This window comes from Stegostoma tigrinum, chromosome 3 (assembly GCF_030684315.1).
Source record: "Stegostoma tigrinum isolate sSteTig4 chromosome 3, sSteTig4.hap1, whole genome shotgun sequence".
NCBI classification, from domain to species: Eukaryota; Metazoa; Chordata; class Chondrichthyes; order Orectolobiformes; family Stegostomatidae; genus Stegostoma; species Stegostoma tigrinum.
The window spans coordinates 75,713,191-75,732,388 of record NC_081356.1 but is presented as its reverse complement, the minus strand read 5'-3'; the positions used below and the strand labels follow the sequence as shown (position 1 = coordinate 75,732,388).

Here is a 19,198-nt window from a genome sequence, read left to right as displayed (position 1 = left end):
GAAGGTGCCGGGTGTGGTGGGGTTGGAGGGCAGTGTGGAGCGAACAAGGGAGTCACGGAGAGAGTGGTCTCTCCGGAAAGCAGACAGGGGTGGGGATGGAAAAATGTCTTGGGTGGTGGGGTCGGATTGTAAATGGCGGAAGTGTCGGAGGATAATGCGTTGTATCCGGAGGTTGGTAGGGTGGTGTGTGAGAACGAGGGGGATCCTCTTGGGGCGGTTGTGGCGGGGGCGGGGTGTGAGGGATGTGTCGCGGGAAATGCGGGAGACGCGGTCAAGGGCGTTCTCAATCACCGTGGGGGGGAAGTTGCGGTCCTTAAAGAACTTGGACATCTGGGATGTGCGGGAGTGGAATGTCTTATCGTGGGAGCAGATGCGGCGGAGGCGGAGGAATTGGGAATAGGGGATGGAGTTTTTGCAGGAGGGTGGGTGGGAGGAGGTGTATTCTAGGTAGCTGTGGGAGTCGGTGGGCTTGAAATGGACATCAGTTACAAGCTGGTTGCCTGAGATGGAGACTGAGAGGTCCAGGAAGGTGAGGGATGTGCTGGAGATGGCCCAGGTGAACTGAAGGTTGGGGTGGAAGGTGTTGGTGAAGTGGATGAACTGTTCGAGCTCCTCTGGGGAGCAAGAGGCGGCGCCGATACAGTCATCAATGTACCGGAGGAAGAGGTGGGGTTTGGGGCCTGTGTAGGTGCGGAAGATGGACTGTTCCACGTAACCTACAAAGAGGCAGGCATAGCTGGGGCCCATGCGGGTGCCCATGGCCACCCCCTTAGTCTGTAGGAAGTGGGAGGAGTCAAAAGAGAAGTTGTTGAGTGTGAGGACGAGTTCCGCTAGGCGGATGAGAGTGTCGGTGGAGGGGGCCTGGTCGGGCCTGCGGGACAGGAAGAAGCGGAGGGCCTTGAGGCCATCTCCATGCGGAATGCAGGTGTACAGGGACTGGACGTCCATGGTGAATATGAGGTGTTGGGGGCCAGGGAATTGGAAGTCCTGGAGGAGGTGGAGGGCGTGGGTGGTGTCACGGACATAGGTGGGGAGTTCCTGGACCAAAGGGGAGAAAATGGAGTCCAGATAGGTGGAGATGAGTTCGGTGGGGCAGGAGCAGGCTGAGACGATGGGTCGACCAGGGCAGGCAGGTTTGTGGATTTTGGGAAGGAGATAGAAACGGGCTGTGCGGGGTTGGGGAACAATGAGGTTGGAGGCTGTGGGTGGGAGGTCCCCTGAGGTGATGAGGTCATGAATGGTGTTGGAGATGATGGTTTGGTGCTCGGGTGTGGGGTCATGATCGAGGAGGCGGTAGGAGGTGGTGTCGGAGAGTTGGCGTCTGGCCTCGGCGATGTAGAGGTCAGTACGCCATACTACCACTGCGCCACCCTTGTCCGCGGGTTTGATAGTGAGGTTGGGGTTGGAGCGGAGGGAGCGGAGGGCTGCCCGTTCTGCGGGGGAGAGGTTGGAGTGGGTGAGAGGGGTGGAGAGGTTGAGGCGGTTAATGTCTCGACGGCAGTTGGAGATGAAGAGGTCGAGGGAGGGTAGGAGGCCTGGGGGTGGTGTCCAGGAGGAGGACTTGTGTTGGAAGCGGGTGAAGGGGTCAGTGGAAGGAGGGTTGGGTTCCCGGTTGAAGAAGTAGGCATGCAGGCGAAGACGGCGGAAAAACTGCTCTATGTCCGACCGTGACTGGTACTCGTTGATGTGTGGTTGTAGGGGGACAAAGGTGAGCCCCTTGCTCAGGACTGACCGTTCGTCCTCAGTCAGTGGGAGGTCTGGGGGGATGGTGAAGATTCGGCAGGGCTCAGGGTGGCTGTCTCCTCTGGGGTTGCAGGCTGTGGAGGTTGTGGGCGGAGCGATGATGTCGTCGGCCGTGGGCGGGGTTCCGTCGGCCGTGGGCGGGGTTCCGTCGGCGTCGGCCGTGGGCGGGGTTCCGTCGGCGTCGGCCGTGGGCGGGGTTCCGTCGGCGTCGGCCGTGGGCGGGGTTCCGTCGGCGTCGACCGTGGGCGGGGTTCCGTCGGCGGTGGGAGGATCGGGGTGGGCGGCAGCAGCTGATGTGAGGGTGGTGTGTGGGCTGTAGTACCTGGACGTGGAGGTGGTGACTGCAGCAGCGGTTCCGGAAGTTCTGTGGCCGGCGGAGGCCGATGTGACGTCATCGGTGGGGTCTCCGGCCGTGTCCTCATGGTCAATGGCGGCGGGTGCATGGTGGGGGAGGGGCAGGGACAGAGTCGGGATTTGGGAGGCGCAGGAATCCTCTTGTGGGTGGCAGGGGCCAGTGAGTTGGTTGTACTTACGATTTTTGGTGTCCAGTAAAGCTGAGTGGAACTGGGTGTTCAGTCTGTGGATCCTGCGGAGGATAAAATTTACAATCCGACCCCACCACCCAAGACATTTTTCCATCCCCACCCCTGTCTGCTTTCCGGAGAGACCACTCTCTCCGTGACTCCCTTGTTTGCTCCACACTGCCCTCCAACCCCACCACACCCGGCACCTTCCCCTGCAACCGCAGGAAATGCTACACTTGTCCCCACACCTCCTCCCTCACCCCCATCCCAGGCCCCAAGATGACATTCCACATTAAGCAGAGGTTCACCTGCACATCTGCCAATGTGGTATACTGCATCCACTGTACCCGGTGCGGCTTTCTCTACATTGGGGAAACCAAGCGGAGGCTTGGGGACCGCTTTGCAGAACACCTCCGCTCAGTTCGCAACAAACAACTGCACCTCCCAGTCGCAAACCATTTCCACTCCCCCTCCCATTCTCTTGATGACATGTCCATCATGGGCCTCCTGCACTGCCACAATGATGCCACCCGAAGGTTGCAGGAACAGCAACTCATATTCCGCCTGGGAACCCTGCAGCCATATGGTATCAATGTGGACTTCACCAGTTTCAAAATCTCCCCTTCCCCCACTGCATCCCTAAACCAGCCCAGTTCATCCCCTCCCCCCACTGCACCACACAACCAGCCCAGCTCTTCCCCCCCACCCACTGCATCCCAAAACCAGTCCAACCTGTCTCTGCCTCCCTAACCGGTTCTTCCTCTCACCCATCCCTTCCTCCCACCCCCAGCCGCACCCCCAGCTACCTACTAACCTCATCCCACCTCCTTGACCTGTCCGTCTTCCCTGGACTGACCTATCCCCTCCCTACCTCCCCACCTACACCCTCTCCACCTATCTTCTTTGCTCTCCATCTTCGGTCCGCCTCCCCCTCTCTCCCTATTTATTCCAGTTCCCTCCCCCCATCCCCCTCTCTGATGAAGGGTCTAGGCCCGAAACGTCAGCTTTTGTGCTCCTGAGATGCTGCTTGGCCTGCTGTGTTCATCCAGCCTCGCATTTTATTATCTTGGAATCTCCAGCATCTGCAGTTCCCATTATCTCTGCATCACCAGACGCATCAGTCTTGGATCAGTTCAACTCCAAAGAAAAATATTCACCTTGCCCTCAAAATGAAAACAAGTGGGGATTTGAACCATAAATGCACTGCCCTGCACTCATCTGTTTTTATGCTTTCAGATGCCCAAATATTCTTACAGTGAGCGTTTGCCACATTGCCCAGGAAAAAGAACAAGCGCAACTCTACTCTTATCCTAAGAAATCATTGTCACTTGATGTAGCATTTGCAACTGACATTGGAACTCAGCAAATATTAAGAAACCTAAGACAAAGGAACAAGAGTAAGTCATTGTGCCCATTCCCGGCTACTCAATAGCTTTTCACCCCTTTGCTTACTGATAATATATCTACCGCTGCTATATAAGCATTTAAACACTCAGCTTCCACAGCCTTTTGAGAAACAGGTTCCATATGTAATGACCCACTGACAGGAGAAATTCCTCCTGATCTCCATTTGAATTGAGACAGCACAAATCTCTCTTCCTACACACACATTTTCATTCTGAAACTAAATTAATTGGATCTGAAACTCTGCCTCTTAGCTCTAGACCCAAAGCAGAAACATCCTCTCAACATCTACCTTGTGAAGGCCCCTCAGGTTCCTGTATGTTTCAAAAGGCCACTTCTCATTTTTCTAAACTCCAACGAATACAGGCTCAGCTTGTTCAACTTTTCCTCACAGACACACCCTTTATCCCAGGGATCAAATAAGTGAACCTTGTCTGAACTGGAACCACTGTAAGCATGTCCCTCCTTAAATAAAGAAACTAAAACTGCACACAGTACTCTTGTTGAAGTTTCACAAATGGCCTCTGCAGTTGCAGCAAGATGTTATTTTCTGCTCTTCATGTTAAAGACCAACATTCTACTTATCTTATTAATAACTGCATGTGCCTAATATATTTTGTGATTCATGTATGAGGACACTCAGATCCCTCTGTACTGCAGCACCCTGCAATCTCTCTCTAATCAAATACAGCAAATATTTTATTAACCAGCATCTACGTGACCAGTAGAGCACCAGTGGATGGAATGTTCCGGATAATAAAGAGGCACCCGCAACTGCAGTAAACCCTGACCAAACCACATTTCAAGACATCAACAACCGTCAAAAGCTTTACGTGAAAACATCAACACACTTCCCAAAATCAAAGTAAAAACACACAGTAAGTTTTATAACTGAAATGCAAGGTGTATACTCATCGCTGTTATGCTTTATTTACAGCACAAATACCTGGCCATCATGTAGATTGAGGTGTACAATTTGTGCCAGTTCATCAAGAGTGTCAGTAGATAAGGTGCTAGTTAATACAAAGTTTGCTGTAATATGTTTTTACTTTATTTGGTTTTGACAGCTGATCGGCATTTATTACTTATGAGGTTGTTGATTTGCTTGCCAAGCTGGCTTGTTTTTGTTCGGATCTTTTGTCACAAGGGAAACCTTCGCCAACTGACTGAGCTCTACCCACTTCCTCCACGAATACCTCAGGAACCAGGTGCTTCTCCGCAGCATGAAATACAAACCTCCACTCAACAACTCACAGACATATAAAACAGCTGAACAGAACAGATGCAGAATGCTACGACCAATGATGTCCATAACCGACTCCACAGGTACGAACAAAAAATTGCGTGCCAAAAATCACTGAATCTAAGCTCAATGGACCAGCATTGAACTACAGCCCTAGAACATGTCATCACCATCAATCAACAGATAATCAAAGCTATGATGAAACATCTGAACATAAACAAGCCAACTCGCTGAGCAAGCCAACAACTTCACCCACAACTCGAGCTACAGACCTTTGCCGATACTTTAACTTAATTACTTACCCCTCACTGCCCTTGAGAAGATGGCCCTTTTGAATTGCTGTTGCTCATTTGGTGTGGGTACTGTAACAAGACTGTTAGGGAGGGAGTTCTGTTATTTGATCCTGTGAGAGTGAGGGACAGTGATATCTTTCCAAGCCACAATACTGAATAGTTTGGAAGGGGATTTGCAAGTGGCGGCATTCCCTGCTGCCTTTGTCTTTCCAGATGGAAGTGATTGTGGGTTTGGAAGGTACTGTCTCAGAAGTCTTGAAGAATTTGGGCAGTACTTGCTGTAGATGGGGTACACTGACTCTCTTGTGGATGAATAACCTATCTAACCCATCCTTAAGAATTCAATGACCCTACCTACATTGCTGTCTAGAGGAAAGAATCCTTCGGACAAATGGCCTTCTAATAGAAAGAATTTCATAGAATCCCTAAAGTGCAGAAAGAGGCCATTTAACCCATCGAGTCTGCACTGACCTTCCAAAGATCATCCTACCTATCCCCTACCCCATCCACTTAACCCCACACTTACAATGGCTAATCCACCTATACTTACGTCCTTGGACACTACTGACAGTTTAGAATGACCTAGTCTGCACATCTTTGGTTTCTACTCATCCCCATCTAAAATGGAAGACCCTTACATTTAAGCTGCAGCCCCCGGTTTTTATTTGACCCACAAGACGAAACAACCACCAGCACCAGTATCCTCAGGATCTTACAATTGTCAATAAATTAATCTTTAATTCCACTAAACTCTATGGGATACAGCTCAAACAGCCATACTCTCATCATTAGAACTATTACTATTACTTCTTAAGCGTCCTGCCGGGGTGGTGCAGACTGAAGTTAGGCTTTGAAGGCCAAAAGCGGGTTGACACTGTGCTAAAAGGCCATCTGAAATGCCCCCAACTGAAAGTCAGCTGTCTTCCATTAGCCATGCTGTAAACCGCAGGTAGCGCTTCATAGGAGTGTCAGCACAGGCAAAGGTACCTGCAAAAAGGGCACGAAGGTGAATAATTCATTTCTGTTTGTACATTGGTTTGATGCTGTTTAAAGATATTTATAAAAAGGAGTTTTTGGATGGCCTTTGTTATGATACTATGTGCTTATACCTTTTAAGAGTAACCTGAGCTTCCAGTTGCTTGTCACTTTAACACACTACGCTGTTTCCTGGCCAATATCTCTATCCCAGGCTTGTTGCAATGCTCCAGCAAAGCTCAGCACAAGCTGGAAGAACAGCACCTCATTTTCTGCTTGGGCACCCTGTAGCCTTCTGAACTTGATATCCAGTTCAATAACTTTAGGGCTTGAGCTATCCCATGTCCTTACCCCGACCTCCACCTTTTTATCAGAGACAACAAGGTGTAGAGCTGGATGAACACAGCAGGCCAAGCAGCATCAGAGGTGCAGGCAAGCTGACGTTTCGAGCCTAGACCCTTCTTCAGGAATGCAGGCCTTTTTATCACATTGTCTGCTATTATACCTAACCCATTGTTAATAACTAACAGTCCCCGTTAATAGCTATTCATCCTCCAAGCCAGATTGTTACGCACTCCCTTGTCTGTCAAATTGTTCCTTTTTCTCATTGGGCTCTATCCCCACCTATCATTTTCTCCTTAACCCCTCTTCCCATTCTATCTTCTGCATATAAACCGACATTTTCCTAGCTGCTATCAGTTCAGAGGAGTGCTAACTGTAACTTCTTCCATAGATGCTACCAGACCTGCTGAGCTTTTTCAGCAATTTCTGCTTTTGTTTCTGATTACTGCATCCACTGACCTTTCAGATTTTACCCTTTTTAAGAGTGTCTATCTTAAATTACTGTCAATCATTACAACATAAAACAGGATATGATGTATTAGGATATGGGGATAAAGTGGCAACAGGGTATTAAGTTGGATGGGCAAATTCATATTGAAAGGCATAGCAGCCTCAAAAAGTTGAATAGCTTACTCGTGCTCATATTTTCTACATTTTCTATACTTGTACCACAAAGAAGCTGATTATTTTCTAACTCAGGACACTGCGTCTCCACATAAAATTGGTCTGGAGTTTAAATTAGGGTCAGAATACCTTGATAAATAATACCACATTGTAATATTTACTTTTATACGCAAATTAACATCTGTTTTTCGGACTATGTTGATCATTAATTGACGCTAATGGCCATTTATATGTAAAGAAGCTTGGCTAATAGTGGCTTGAGATTCAAACTTGTTATCTCCTGATTTACAGGGCTGTCAAAGTCTACAGTCAGCAAGATGCAGATTTGTGCAGCACATTCTGATGATTTACAGACATTTGTTTTGAGTCCACGCAAGTCCTATTACTGTTACTTCGTAATACATAAATCACAAAATGTGATAATTTCTAACTCACTTTGTCATGTTGGGCTTAGATATCACTTTACTATGAGCTGATACTACATTAAGGAATGGGTCACAGACACATAAATCAAAAGAGATTTTAAAAAAGCAAGGCTATTAGTATGATATACACCACTTACAAAGCCAGTTGTTTACAGTGCTACGATAACAGAAAATACTGAAGTTTTGTGGAAAGTTTACAACTAATTGGTTTGCTTACAATACAGAGCAATCACTTAAAAATGGGAATGATTCCCTATTTTACCCATTCCAGTACGTTCATGGTCAAATCATGTTTCCATAGTGGTACAGTTCATATTGCTATGTAAGCAAGTAAAAGGGAAAGGATGCAATGGTTGAGATGAAGGACAATCTAGAAGATTGTTGAGAGGAAATTTGGTAGACTGGCTGTATGTTTGCTATGCGAGCATAGGACCCAGTATACTGGAAGTGATGTATAGGAATTGGATAGAATTCAAATTTAAAAACTAATTAGCTGAAATGCTTACTGCCAAAACCAGCTCACGTGATTTAGTTAAAAAACAAGTCACAATCTCACTTAATAGCAAATATGTGCCTTGACTATTAAATGCTCAGTAATAGGCAGTGGGCTATTATGGAATCCTATTGCAAAATATTTTAAATATCAACACAATTTTTCATGGATTAGCCAAGGTAAGTACTGCTGTGCAGAGATTCCTTGCCATTAATTGGACCTATTTTACATTTTTATATCAAGTGCAGTCCTGTTTGAATATATTTAACATAAATTTAAATACAACTTTGAGCAATATGGAAAGAAATGTTTTCTATCTCATTTCAGCAGGTGATGAAGCCTGACCTTCCTGAATATTGCCAATTTTCTGGGTGGAGAGGTCAGAAAGATGAGGGATGATTTGTCTGGTCTCTGCCCCCTTTACAATGAACTGGGAATTCTCAGACTTCCCTAGGGAATGTGTGAGATCAGGAATAGAATAAACATGCCTGCAGGCAGCACTTTTTTTAATCAGTGGAAATGTATATCAGGGTGGCTTTATAACAACTTCACTGCGAATTGGTGTGGGTAAAAATTCCCCATCTCTGGTCAAGCACAATCACCTTGGCATTTCATAACTTGTTGGAATATCCACTTGAGCATATAGGTACAAAGACACACCCTATAGCTGTACCTGGAGGACTATATGTCATTTTATTGTCTTTCTAAGGAAAATGTTATGTGCAATGTTGTGCTTTTTTAAAAATCTAATGTTCAAAATAAAATAAATATTATCAGTTCCCTTTCAAAAAAAGTTCCTTTACGAAATGGCCTGTCATGCTGTCTTTAAAACGCAACCTTAGAAATCATTGTTTATGATTTCAACAGATGGGCATCCTGTGACTTTGTCGGATATTTGTATCTATTTAAAATAAGTGATTAATATGTCATAATAAAGATATTACAGTATCATATGAATGAACTACACATCATGATCAGTAAAGTTTAGATTAATTGTACTTCTTAAAGAAAGGTCTTGATTCTTTTTAAATAGAAGAGTGAGTAGATGCAATAGTACTGTATTATTACGGAAAGGAAAAATCATTTTAAAAATGAAATTTGCATGTGTGTACCATTAGTGAATGGCATGGGCTTGAGTTTATAAGAATATTTATCAGTCTAGCAATAATTAATAAACAGAATGTAAATATATAGATGTTTGTGGCAGGTATTTGTCTAATCCCTCAATAGTGCCTTTTAAAAAAAATCCTTTATAAAGTTGGCCATACAACAGATGATATCTATGGGCTGTAGAGTTACACAAGGTGATTTTTGTCTTGCTACCTTCCCTTGATTTCTAGTTGCCTCTTCAAAAGAATATATTTCTGTGACTAACCCGTATTCCAAAAGACTATTGCTGTCTGTCCCCAACTTGTCTCCAAAAAAAAGTAGCTGTGAAGGAATGAATGCTTCTCCTTGACTAATTGCTGCCATTTTCTCAGTGTCAGCCTAACCCAATCAGACTGTCAATACTTTCCCCCAAATCTGCAACCCATAACTTCCAGTTTGATTCCATTGAAAACCTGATGTGTTATTCCCCACAACATTCCTGCCACCACACACTAAACCTTGGAGCTCACCAAATCAGTAAGCAGCCTGTCAGCAGTTCATGAAGAATTGATATTTGAATTTGTTCAATTAACTAAGATTCGAGCACGAAGGTAAGTTGGACTTTGAGTTAGGCTGTGTAATTGTTTTTTCGACTGATGTGGAAGTTGCCTTCATGATTGAAATGTTACTAAGGCAATGGTGTCCTTGTCAGCATGCTGGATAGCCAAAATGCCATAATTGCCCAGGAAGTTGAAGCCCCCGATTGGAAATGACCTGGCACCTGGAACAATCCAAAAAAGCCCTCCCCCTCCTCACCGAGTATCAGTCAGAGCCCCTGGATGGTTTTGACTGACCTACCTGAATAAGTAGCCAGGTAAAGTTAGAGCGAGTCAAACCATTTGCCGAGAATGCAAGGATTCTCCAAAGTTGATGTCTGCTGAGGAAAAAGACAACAGCCAAGTAGTCATAGAGTCAGGTTTCACTCTTGCTTAACTCAATGACTCTTAATAACATTAAACTGTATTTGCTTTATCTTCCTGTTTGTACTAGACACCTTCCTATCATTTCCCTTCCTCTAAAATGATCACCTAGATTTATGATAACAAAGTGTGGAGCTGGATGAACACAGCAGGCCAAGCAGCATCTTAGGAGCGCAAAAGCTGACGATTTGGGCCTAGGCCCTCCCAAAACGTCAGCTTTTGTGCTCCTAAGATGCTACTTGGCCTGCTGTGTTCATCCAGCTCCACACTTTGTTATCTCGGATTCTCCAGCACTTGCAGCTCCCATTATCTCTGATCACGTACATTTGTGTGTATGTTTGATATCATGAATTATTATTTTCTCTTGGGTTAGTTGATAATTGGTTTCCTGCTTCTTTAATTCAGGGGAAGTTTGGCAATTTGCTTTGTCATTTTCAATCAAACTGCATTTAATTGAAGTGTGACAGTTGCATGCAAACATAAAGAAAATAAAAATGCTGGTTGTAACTGACTAAGAGGATGCAAAAAGCAAGGAACAAAAACCCAACATTTCTTCAGAATGGATACTGAAGAAGGGTAACTGGACTCAGAACTTTGACTCTGCTTTCTGTCTACAGATGCTGCCAGATATTCTGAGTTTCTCCAACAATTTCTGTTTTTGTATCAGATTTCCAGCATCACAGTTCTTTCATATTTTCTTTAAATAAAGCAAGGAGTTGATTCGTCCTCCACATCTGGTCGCAATGTGGGTTAATTATTTTATTCGACCTGTTCGAAAAGTAAAGCATAGTGCTATGGAAAATCTATTTCACGACTCCCATTCAGTATATTTACACCACATATCTTCTGTAACACTGGCAGTTACATCATATTACAATAAACTTGTTAGCTTCCAGACTCCACTAGGAGAAGGTGCCCTTTATGAGTACAGTAAACTAATCTAAAGTCACTTTTGAAGCAAGTGCTACAGCCATCTTCATATTGATACTCATGACATGTATTTGCCCACTTGCAATAATTCTTGCCTGAAAATGTGACCTTTGTTGATTTTTTTGGGTACTTTCTCCTCATTGTTTCAACTATTAAAATGACAGGAACAAAAAGCTCAGCAGGTCTGGCAGCATCTGTAAAGAAAAAAAATAGAATTAACGTTTCGGGTCCAGTGAGTCTTCCGCAGAATTATGTGTTTGTTCCTGATTTACAGCATCCACAGTTCTTTTGGTTTTTATTAAAATGATAGGCCTATCAAGAATATGCTTTAAAACTAAACTGCACAGCCAATGTACACTCAAAGGAATTTACGCTCCTTTAATTTAACCAGGAATATCGTGTCAAAATTGGGAAACCTGTCATATAAAAAAAATGTACCATAGAACAGTTTAACATTTCAGAATTAGGCATTCATCTTGAAACCAACCAAATTTATCACATTCATATGATTTAATGAAAGACTGCAAACTAAAAAGGTAATGGTTAGTATTTTGCACTTCTTCCTGGTTCCCACCACCACAAGAGCAAACTGGCAGGCAAAGGTCTTAAAATCTGCTGGAATGGCGGGTAATGTTAGGTAAAAGCAGATACTCTGTATATCAACTACTCACCTCCACTACCACTTCACCAGTGCAAAGGTAGGTGTTTGTTAACCTTCCCATAGCTTGAGCTAATTGAGGCTGTGTTCATGGGGGTGCCCATCCTGTGTGAGCACCCTGTATCTAACAGAGGGAATGCCTAGAGAGCAGCCGTCTTATGTACCCAGCCAGCTTTCTAATCACAGCCCATAGCTCCCTCACTGAACCTGCATAACTGACCCTAGCTAGGCTACCCCCAGCTCGTCCCCACCTCCCTAACCTGTTCTTCCTCTCAGCTATCCCCTCTTCTCACCTCAAGCCCCACCCGCATTTCCTACCTACTCAGTACAACCTAACCCCTTGACCTGTCCGCCCTCTCTGGACTGACCTATCTCCCCCCACCCTCCCCACCTATACTCTCCTTTACTGGCTCCATCCCCGCCTCTTTGACCTGTCTGTTTCCTCTCCACCCATCTTCTCCTCTATCCATCGTCAATCCGCTTCCCCCTCTCTCCCTATTTATTTCAGATCCCCCTTCCCCTCCCCCATTTCTGATGAAGGGCCTAGGCCTGAAACATCAGCCTTCCTGCTCCTATGATGCTGCTTGGCCTGTTCATCCAGCTCTACACCTTGTTTTCAAGGATACCCCCTCATTCCTGGTTATCCAGCCTCAATCGCTGTTCCTTGTTAAGGACTGAAAGAACTGCAGAGGCTGTAAATCAAAGACAGAAATGGAAATTGCTGGAAAAGCGGCCAGTTTTAAGGAAGGGTTCTGTGACCTGAAACGTTGAAGGGGTGGCATGGTGGCTCAGTGTTAGTATTCCTGCCCCACAGCGCTAGGGGCCTGGGTTTGATTCCACCCTCGGGCGATTGTCTGTGTGGCATTTGTACGTTCTTCTTGTGTCTGTGTGAATTTCCTCAGGGTGCTCTGGTTTCCTCCCACAGTCCAAAAGTGTGCAGGCTAGGCGGATTGCCCATGCTCAGTTGCCCATAGTGTTTCAGGGATGTGTAGATTAGATGGGTTATAGGGTAATAGGGCTGAGTGGGATGCTGTGTGGGTCAGTGTGGACTTGTTGGGCCAAAGGGCCTATTACCACACTGTAGGGATTCTATGAATTAACTTTGATTTCTCTGCACAAATGTTGCCAGACTTGCTGAGATTTTCCAGGAATTTTTATTGCTGTCTCTTGTTAGGGGTGGCTGCACCCACTGATACTAAGGAATCCAGAGTACTGCCAGTCATGTTTTTTTTATTCATTCACAGGATGTGGACATCATCATTTGCCCATTCTTAATAAGTCAACCATATTTTGAAGTGTCTGTTAGCCAGACCAGATAAGGGCGACATTTTCCTTCCCTAATGAGCATTAATGAACCATTAGGCTATTTCTAACAATCAGCAATGGTTTCGTGGTAACCACTAGACTCTTAATTCCAGACTGCTTTCTGTTACATTTAAATTCCACCATGCACAGGACCCAACGTATCTGGATCATCTCCCCAAACATCTGATTTGCAATGTCACAGTTAACCTCCTGATGATGGTAAAATCCAGCCATAGCTTCAAGGATGAGAGGAAGCAGGCTCAGTGGGCAGATCGCTGTGAAAAATCCAGCATTTAAACCACTGCAGTCTGCCGGGAGGAAACAGGAGAAAATGCTACCTGGAGAGGCAGAATATTTAGTGGTGCTTAAATGTATTTTTTCAGATACACATTTATCTATCCCTTCATTACCAAATTTTTAAAAAATCATTATTCCCCAATATTGTAGACTAATATTGATGCAAGATTAGATTGTGAGAAGCTGTAATAATGTTTTAAAATAATTACATGTATCTTTTGGAATAATCCACACGTATGCCAAGCAGAAATTCCAAGACGTCAGCATGTGGTCTTTAAGCAAGCTGTTTCTGAATGGATGATTATTGAATTATTTCTGAAAATAATGATTTTCCTTTTTGTTTTGGGGGGTAGATGTTCCCACTTGGCCTTAGAGTCGGAAAGCATGGAAACAGGTGCTATGGTCCGACTCATCAGTGCTGAGTAGACATCCCAATCTGACCAGTCCCATTTGCCAGCTTTTGGTCCCTATTCCTCTAAACCTTTCCTATTCATATACCCGTCCAGATTCCTTTTAAATGTTGTTATTGTACCAGCCTCGGCCACTTCCTCTGGCAGCTCGTTCCATTCATGCACCAACTTCTGTGTGAAAAAGTTACCCCTCAGATCCTTTCCAAACCTTCCACCACTCACCTTAAACCTGTAGCCTCTAGCTCTGCACTCGCCTACCCTAGGAAAAAGATCTTGGCCATTCACCCTATCCATACCCCTCATGATTTTATAAAGCTCTATAAGATTACCCCTCAGCCTCCGACGTTTCAGGGAAAATAGCCCCAGCCTATCCACCCTCTTCCTGCAGTTCAAACCCCCAGTCCTGCCAACATCCTTGTAATCTTTTCTGTATCTTCTCAAGTTTAACAGCATTGTTCCTATAGAAGGGTGGCCAGAGGTGGGTGCAGTATTCCAAAAGTCGTCTCACCAGTGTGTTGTACAGCTGCGAGACAACTTTCTAAATCCTATACTCAAAGCTATGACCAATGAAGGCAAGCATGTCAAATGCCTTCTTCACCCTCCTGTCTACCTGCAACTCCACTTTCAACAAACTATGCACCTATGTTCCTGGGCCTCTCTGTTCAGCAACACTCCATAGAACTCTATCATGAACTGTATACGTCCTGCCCAGTTTGCCTTATCAAAATGCAACATCTCACGTTTATCTAAATTAGATTTCATGTGTCATTCCTCGAACCATTGGCCCATGTGATTGAGGTTCCATTGTACTCTGATATAATCTCCTTCACTGTCCACTGCACTGTCTATTTCAGTGTCATCTTCAAACTTACCAACCATCCCTCCTACATTCATGTGTAAGTGATTTATATAAATGATGAAAAGCAGTGGGCCGAGCACCGATCCCGTGTGGCACACCACTGGTCACAGGCCTCTAGTCCAAAATGCAACCCTTGACCACCACCCTCTGTCTCCTAACTTAGAGCTAATTTTGTATCCAAACAGCTTGTTCTCCTTGTATTTCATGTGTGATCTAACCTAACTAACCTGCCTTGTCCTTCCTGGAAAAGCTCAACAAGTCTGGCAACATTTGTGGAGAGAAATCAAAGTTAATTCATAGAATCCCTACAGTGTGGTAATAGGCCCTTTGGCCCAACAAGTCCACACTGACCCACACAGCATCCCACTCAGCCCTATTACCCTATAACCCATCTAATCTACACATCCCTGAAACACTATGGGCAACTGAGCATGGGCAATCCGCCTAGCCTGCACACTTTTGGACTGTGGGAGGAAACCAGAGCACCCTGAATCTTGTCCAACGCCTTACTGAAAATCCATATAGATAATGTCCACTGCTCTGCCTTCATCAACCCTCTTCATCACATCCTCAAAAAACTCAATCAAGTTGCTGAGACGCAATTTTCCGTGCCCATAGCCATGCTGGCTATTCCTAATCAGTCCTTGGCTTTCCAAATGCGTGTGAATTCTGTCCCTCAGTATCTCTTCCAATAACTTACCCACCCCTGACATAAGGCTCACTGGTCTATAGTTCCCTGGCTTTTCTTTACAGCCTTTCTTAAATGATTGGTAGCGCATTAGACAACATCCATTTGGCTGGCTTCACCGTAGAAGGTTTTGATGATGCAAGCGCCCCAGCAATCTCTTCCCTAGCTTCCCATAAAGCTCTGGGATGGCCTTGATCCAGTCCCAGGGATTTGTCTATGTTTATATGTTTAAAGACCTCTAGCAGCTCCTCTTCTGTTCTTCAAACTTGTTTCAAGGCATCACTATTCATTTCTCCAAAGTCCCCAAGCTTCCATGTCCTTCTTCACAGTAAATTCTGACTCAAAATATTCTCTTGGTATCTCACCCATCTCCTGCGTTTCCTTTGATCTTTAAGGGGCCCTGTCATCTCCCTCGTTAATCTTTTGCTCTTGGTGTATTTATAGAATCTGTTTGGACTTTCCTTAACTCCATTTGCCAATGCTACCTCAAGTTTTGTTTTTACCCTTCTGATTGACCTCACTTCAATTTAGAACTTTAACTTTTTGATCAGCTCTGTCATTTTCCACAACTGTTTTAAAAGTAATTGAATTATGATAACTTGCCCCAAATTGCTCCCCCATTGACCTCTCAGTCACTTGCCCTACCTTATTTCGCCTCAGAAAGTCAAGTATTTTCCATAACTCCATTGTCGAGATACAATGCTTTGGTTAGCTTGTTACTGATCCATGATGTAAGGGAATCTCATAAGACCTTTCTGAAGTTGCAAACTCCAGAATTTCGTTGGATCACACAAACCGATGATATGCAGCACTTTGGGGAAAATCGGCAATGCTTTCAAATCACAGTGTTGCTGCTGATAACTGACAAAAAAGAGGCAAATAAAGTTGTAGATTCTGGCGAATACTGTTTGGTACAGTCATGACCATTGACCAGTATTGCTAATGCCACATTAAACGATCTAGTGCTGTAAGGATTCAGGGTCAAACTTACTTTCAGAGCATCAAGTAATAACACAAAATGATTTAGAATTTCTTGATCATATTTTGACCTCTGTCCTCAAAGAACAACTGCCCCAATTACTCCAATCTGTCTACATAACTGAGGTTCTCACCCCGGAAAGATTTTTGTGATTAAGGAAGGACAGACTGACTTGGAGGTGGGAATCAGAAACACGTCAATATTTTGTCTGTGTAATGAGGCCTGATGAAGGATTTTTTTGATAAGGGGGTTTCTGAAAAAGAAATTAAGTATTTTTGCCACAAAATCTGAGGATGATGCTCAGTGGAATGGATTGCTGGCAAGTGGCAGACAGAATGATCACACTTGTTGCTCACCAAAACGAGCAAGAAACTCAAACCATTTTGATGGTCCATCAATATGACTGGAAGCAACATCCTGCCAGTATAATCTTAGTGCCAGTAGGCAACTTGCCTAGGGGGTGTGAGTGCAGGAAACAGGCAGGGCCCTGGTAAACAAAGAAGTTATCATTTGGGAAGGTTTAATTGAGACTCATGTGTTAAAAATATTGTGTTCAATAAACAAACTTTTAAGACTGTGAACACATCCTCAAGCAATCACTTGAAGGAATGCAGATTGGGCCAGCTTTCCTTTCATGAAGAGTGAGCAGGTCCAGCACTGTACAAATTAACATAGGTTCGGCGCATTATCTAAGGTATAGACACTGATTTGCATGAGATAACAAGGTGTAGAGCTGGATGAACACAGCAGGCCAAGCAGCATCAGAGGAGCAGGAAAGCTGATGTTTCCGGCCTAGACCCTTTTTCCATATTCTGAAGAAGGGTCTAGGCCCGAAACGTCAGCCTTCCTGCTCCTCTGATGCTGCCTGGCCTGCTGTGTTCATCCAGCTCTACACCTTGTTTTTTCAGATTCTCCAGTATCTGCAGTTCCTATTATCTCTGATTTGCATGACTTGTTTTTACTGAGATTGCTCACTGGCCATATCTCGATGTCTTCACAAATTATGACAATGAAGCTTTGGCCAGGAAGGGAATGGAGTAAGTCTGCATTTTTGGAGCTGATATGACTTAATTCTTTCTGGTAGGTGCCAGTAGAAAGACCAAAATAGGGAGGACATCTTTATTTCAGAGTGATGAAATCACAACGTGAATGAGTTTGTAACACGTTTTGAGAACAATTAGATATTCTGAGCTTGTATAATATCTATGGTACAGAATTGTTACTGATGTTCCAAAAGAAGTTTATCTCTGTACTCCCACAAACTCATTCACCTGTTGGGAAAGAATGCTATTTATCTTCCAAAACACTGTGTAATTCTTTCAACTTGCTGTCACATCTTAAACAAGTGCAATGAATCGTCAGTAAACTACACCACGACCTTAGTGCCAGTACTGTGGGGATTAGAATCACAATCATCACATTTGGCTTCAAGGCTGCATTCAATGCTCTCATTCTTCACATTTGAGAACGTTCTTGCTCCAGTAATCTTCTTGGTCTATATCTTTATTTTTTGCAATTTATGGAGTTAAAAAAGTGATAAGTGACTACTTTTGCTTTGTGCTCTAACTTATTAGCTGAGGATTTCTGGGTCCACATTATTCAGGTGCACAGCCCTATTCTCCTTCAATTTAAAGTGTTCTTTGGCCCACCAGGCGCAGACCACCTCATTGCTTCCTGCATATATCAAATCTATATAGTGCTCCTTTCTATTTAGCTTCCACATGCCAGCTATTTCTATTTCTAATGCGTTATTACCATGAAATACCGAAGAATCATTGCCTGTCATAAAAGACAAGGATTTATATTGTTTATTTAAATATAATGGTCAGCTGTATCATGGCCCATATAGAGACATGTAGGTTAAAGATATAGTATTAATCATCGGCATTCTTTGTTTCCATTTTAAAGATAAAAGTTGACCTATAAGGTAGTTAATTATTTACAATTTACTTCCCAGAAATGGACTATTCATATCAACTGGGGATGCCAATGTTTATTCTGTTATGGGCCAGACCGAATCCCCTCAAATACATTAAGAAGATGGCCCAGACAACAACTTATCTTATTTTTAAAGGCAAGTGTCGGAGATACAATTCAATTGGTCTTGAAGCAAAATGCACTTTATTCTCACAGCCCAGTTAAAATACAGTCAGTTCTGTTATAACGTGATAATTGTGTTCCTGCGCAACATTGTGTTGTAGGAATAACAGAGCCTATGGGAAAAGTGGGGTTAGGGGTAGATGACCAAAAAAAACACTCAAAATTGCACAAAAATCACTCAAAAGCCTAACATGAATGATAGCACAGTTTGGATAAATACTTAATTCATATCTAAGAATGAAATGAAAGTAAATTTAACACCTTACCTTGAAAAAATTTGAAGAAGACTTGATGGGAAAGGAGGTTTTGAGATTGCTCTGGTTTTAATGCAGGGGCTGAGGATCATCATCATCATCACCATCACTTTTCGGTACAGTTGTGGTTGCAGGGTTAGGGTGAAAAATACTTAATCCAGAAGTAGATGGCTGTGGCTCATTGTCTTCTGATTGTGTTTGGGAGTTGGCTTAAAAAAGATATCCAGTTTTTACTACTTTGCATTTTTTTTTTCTTTCATGAACAAGCTGTTCGTAGGGCGCCAAATAAGATCTCATTTCATGAACTGCTACCCTGTTGTGTTCTGCATTGTAATCATTGTCCTCTAAGAGCTGCAACTGCTTCTCAATTTCCCTCAGGACAGAAGATGAAATAGAAGCGGAAAGCTCTTGTGTTGCTAAATCCTGAGCTTCATCTTCTTCCACTCCAGCCTCCATTTCCCCCTCAGCGACAGGTTGTAGAAGATGAGCTGTAGAACGGTCTTCACTGTGGGACTCAAGCAGCTCCTCAACATCCTCACTTGCATGTTCCTCGTCTGTACTGGCAGCTTTGCAAATCAGCCAT

The 19,198-nt window shown here is 44.0% G+C and overlaps 1 long non-coding RNA gene across 2 annotated transcripts; it reads left to right on the top strand.

Moving 5' to 3' along the window:
- Nucleotides 1-1,986: 1,986 nt before the first annotated feature.
- LOC125451080 (uncharacterized) lies at nt 1,987-9,189 on the top strand. 2 transcript variants are annotated; one of them, XR_009445636.1, is made up of 4 exons: nt 1,987-2,038; nt 3,504-3,664; nt 4,382-4,549; nt 7,440-9,189. It is a non-coding gene; the product is annotated as an uncharacterized LOC125451080 (long non-coding RNA). The 2 variants fall into 2 exon arrangements; XR_009445635.1 differs by lacking the exon at nt 1,987-2,038 and adding an exon at nt 2,055-2,140.
- Nucleotides 9,190-19,198: the final 10,009 nt, after the last annotated feature.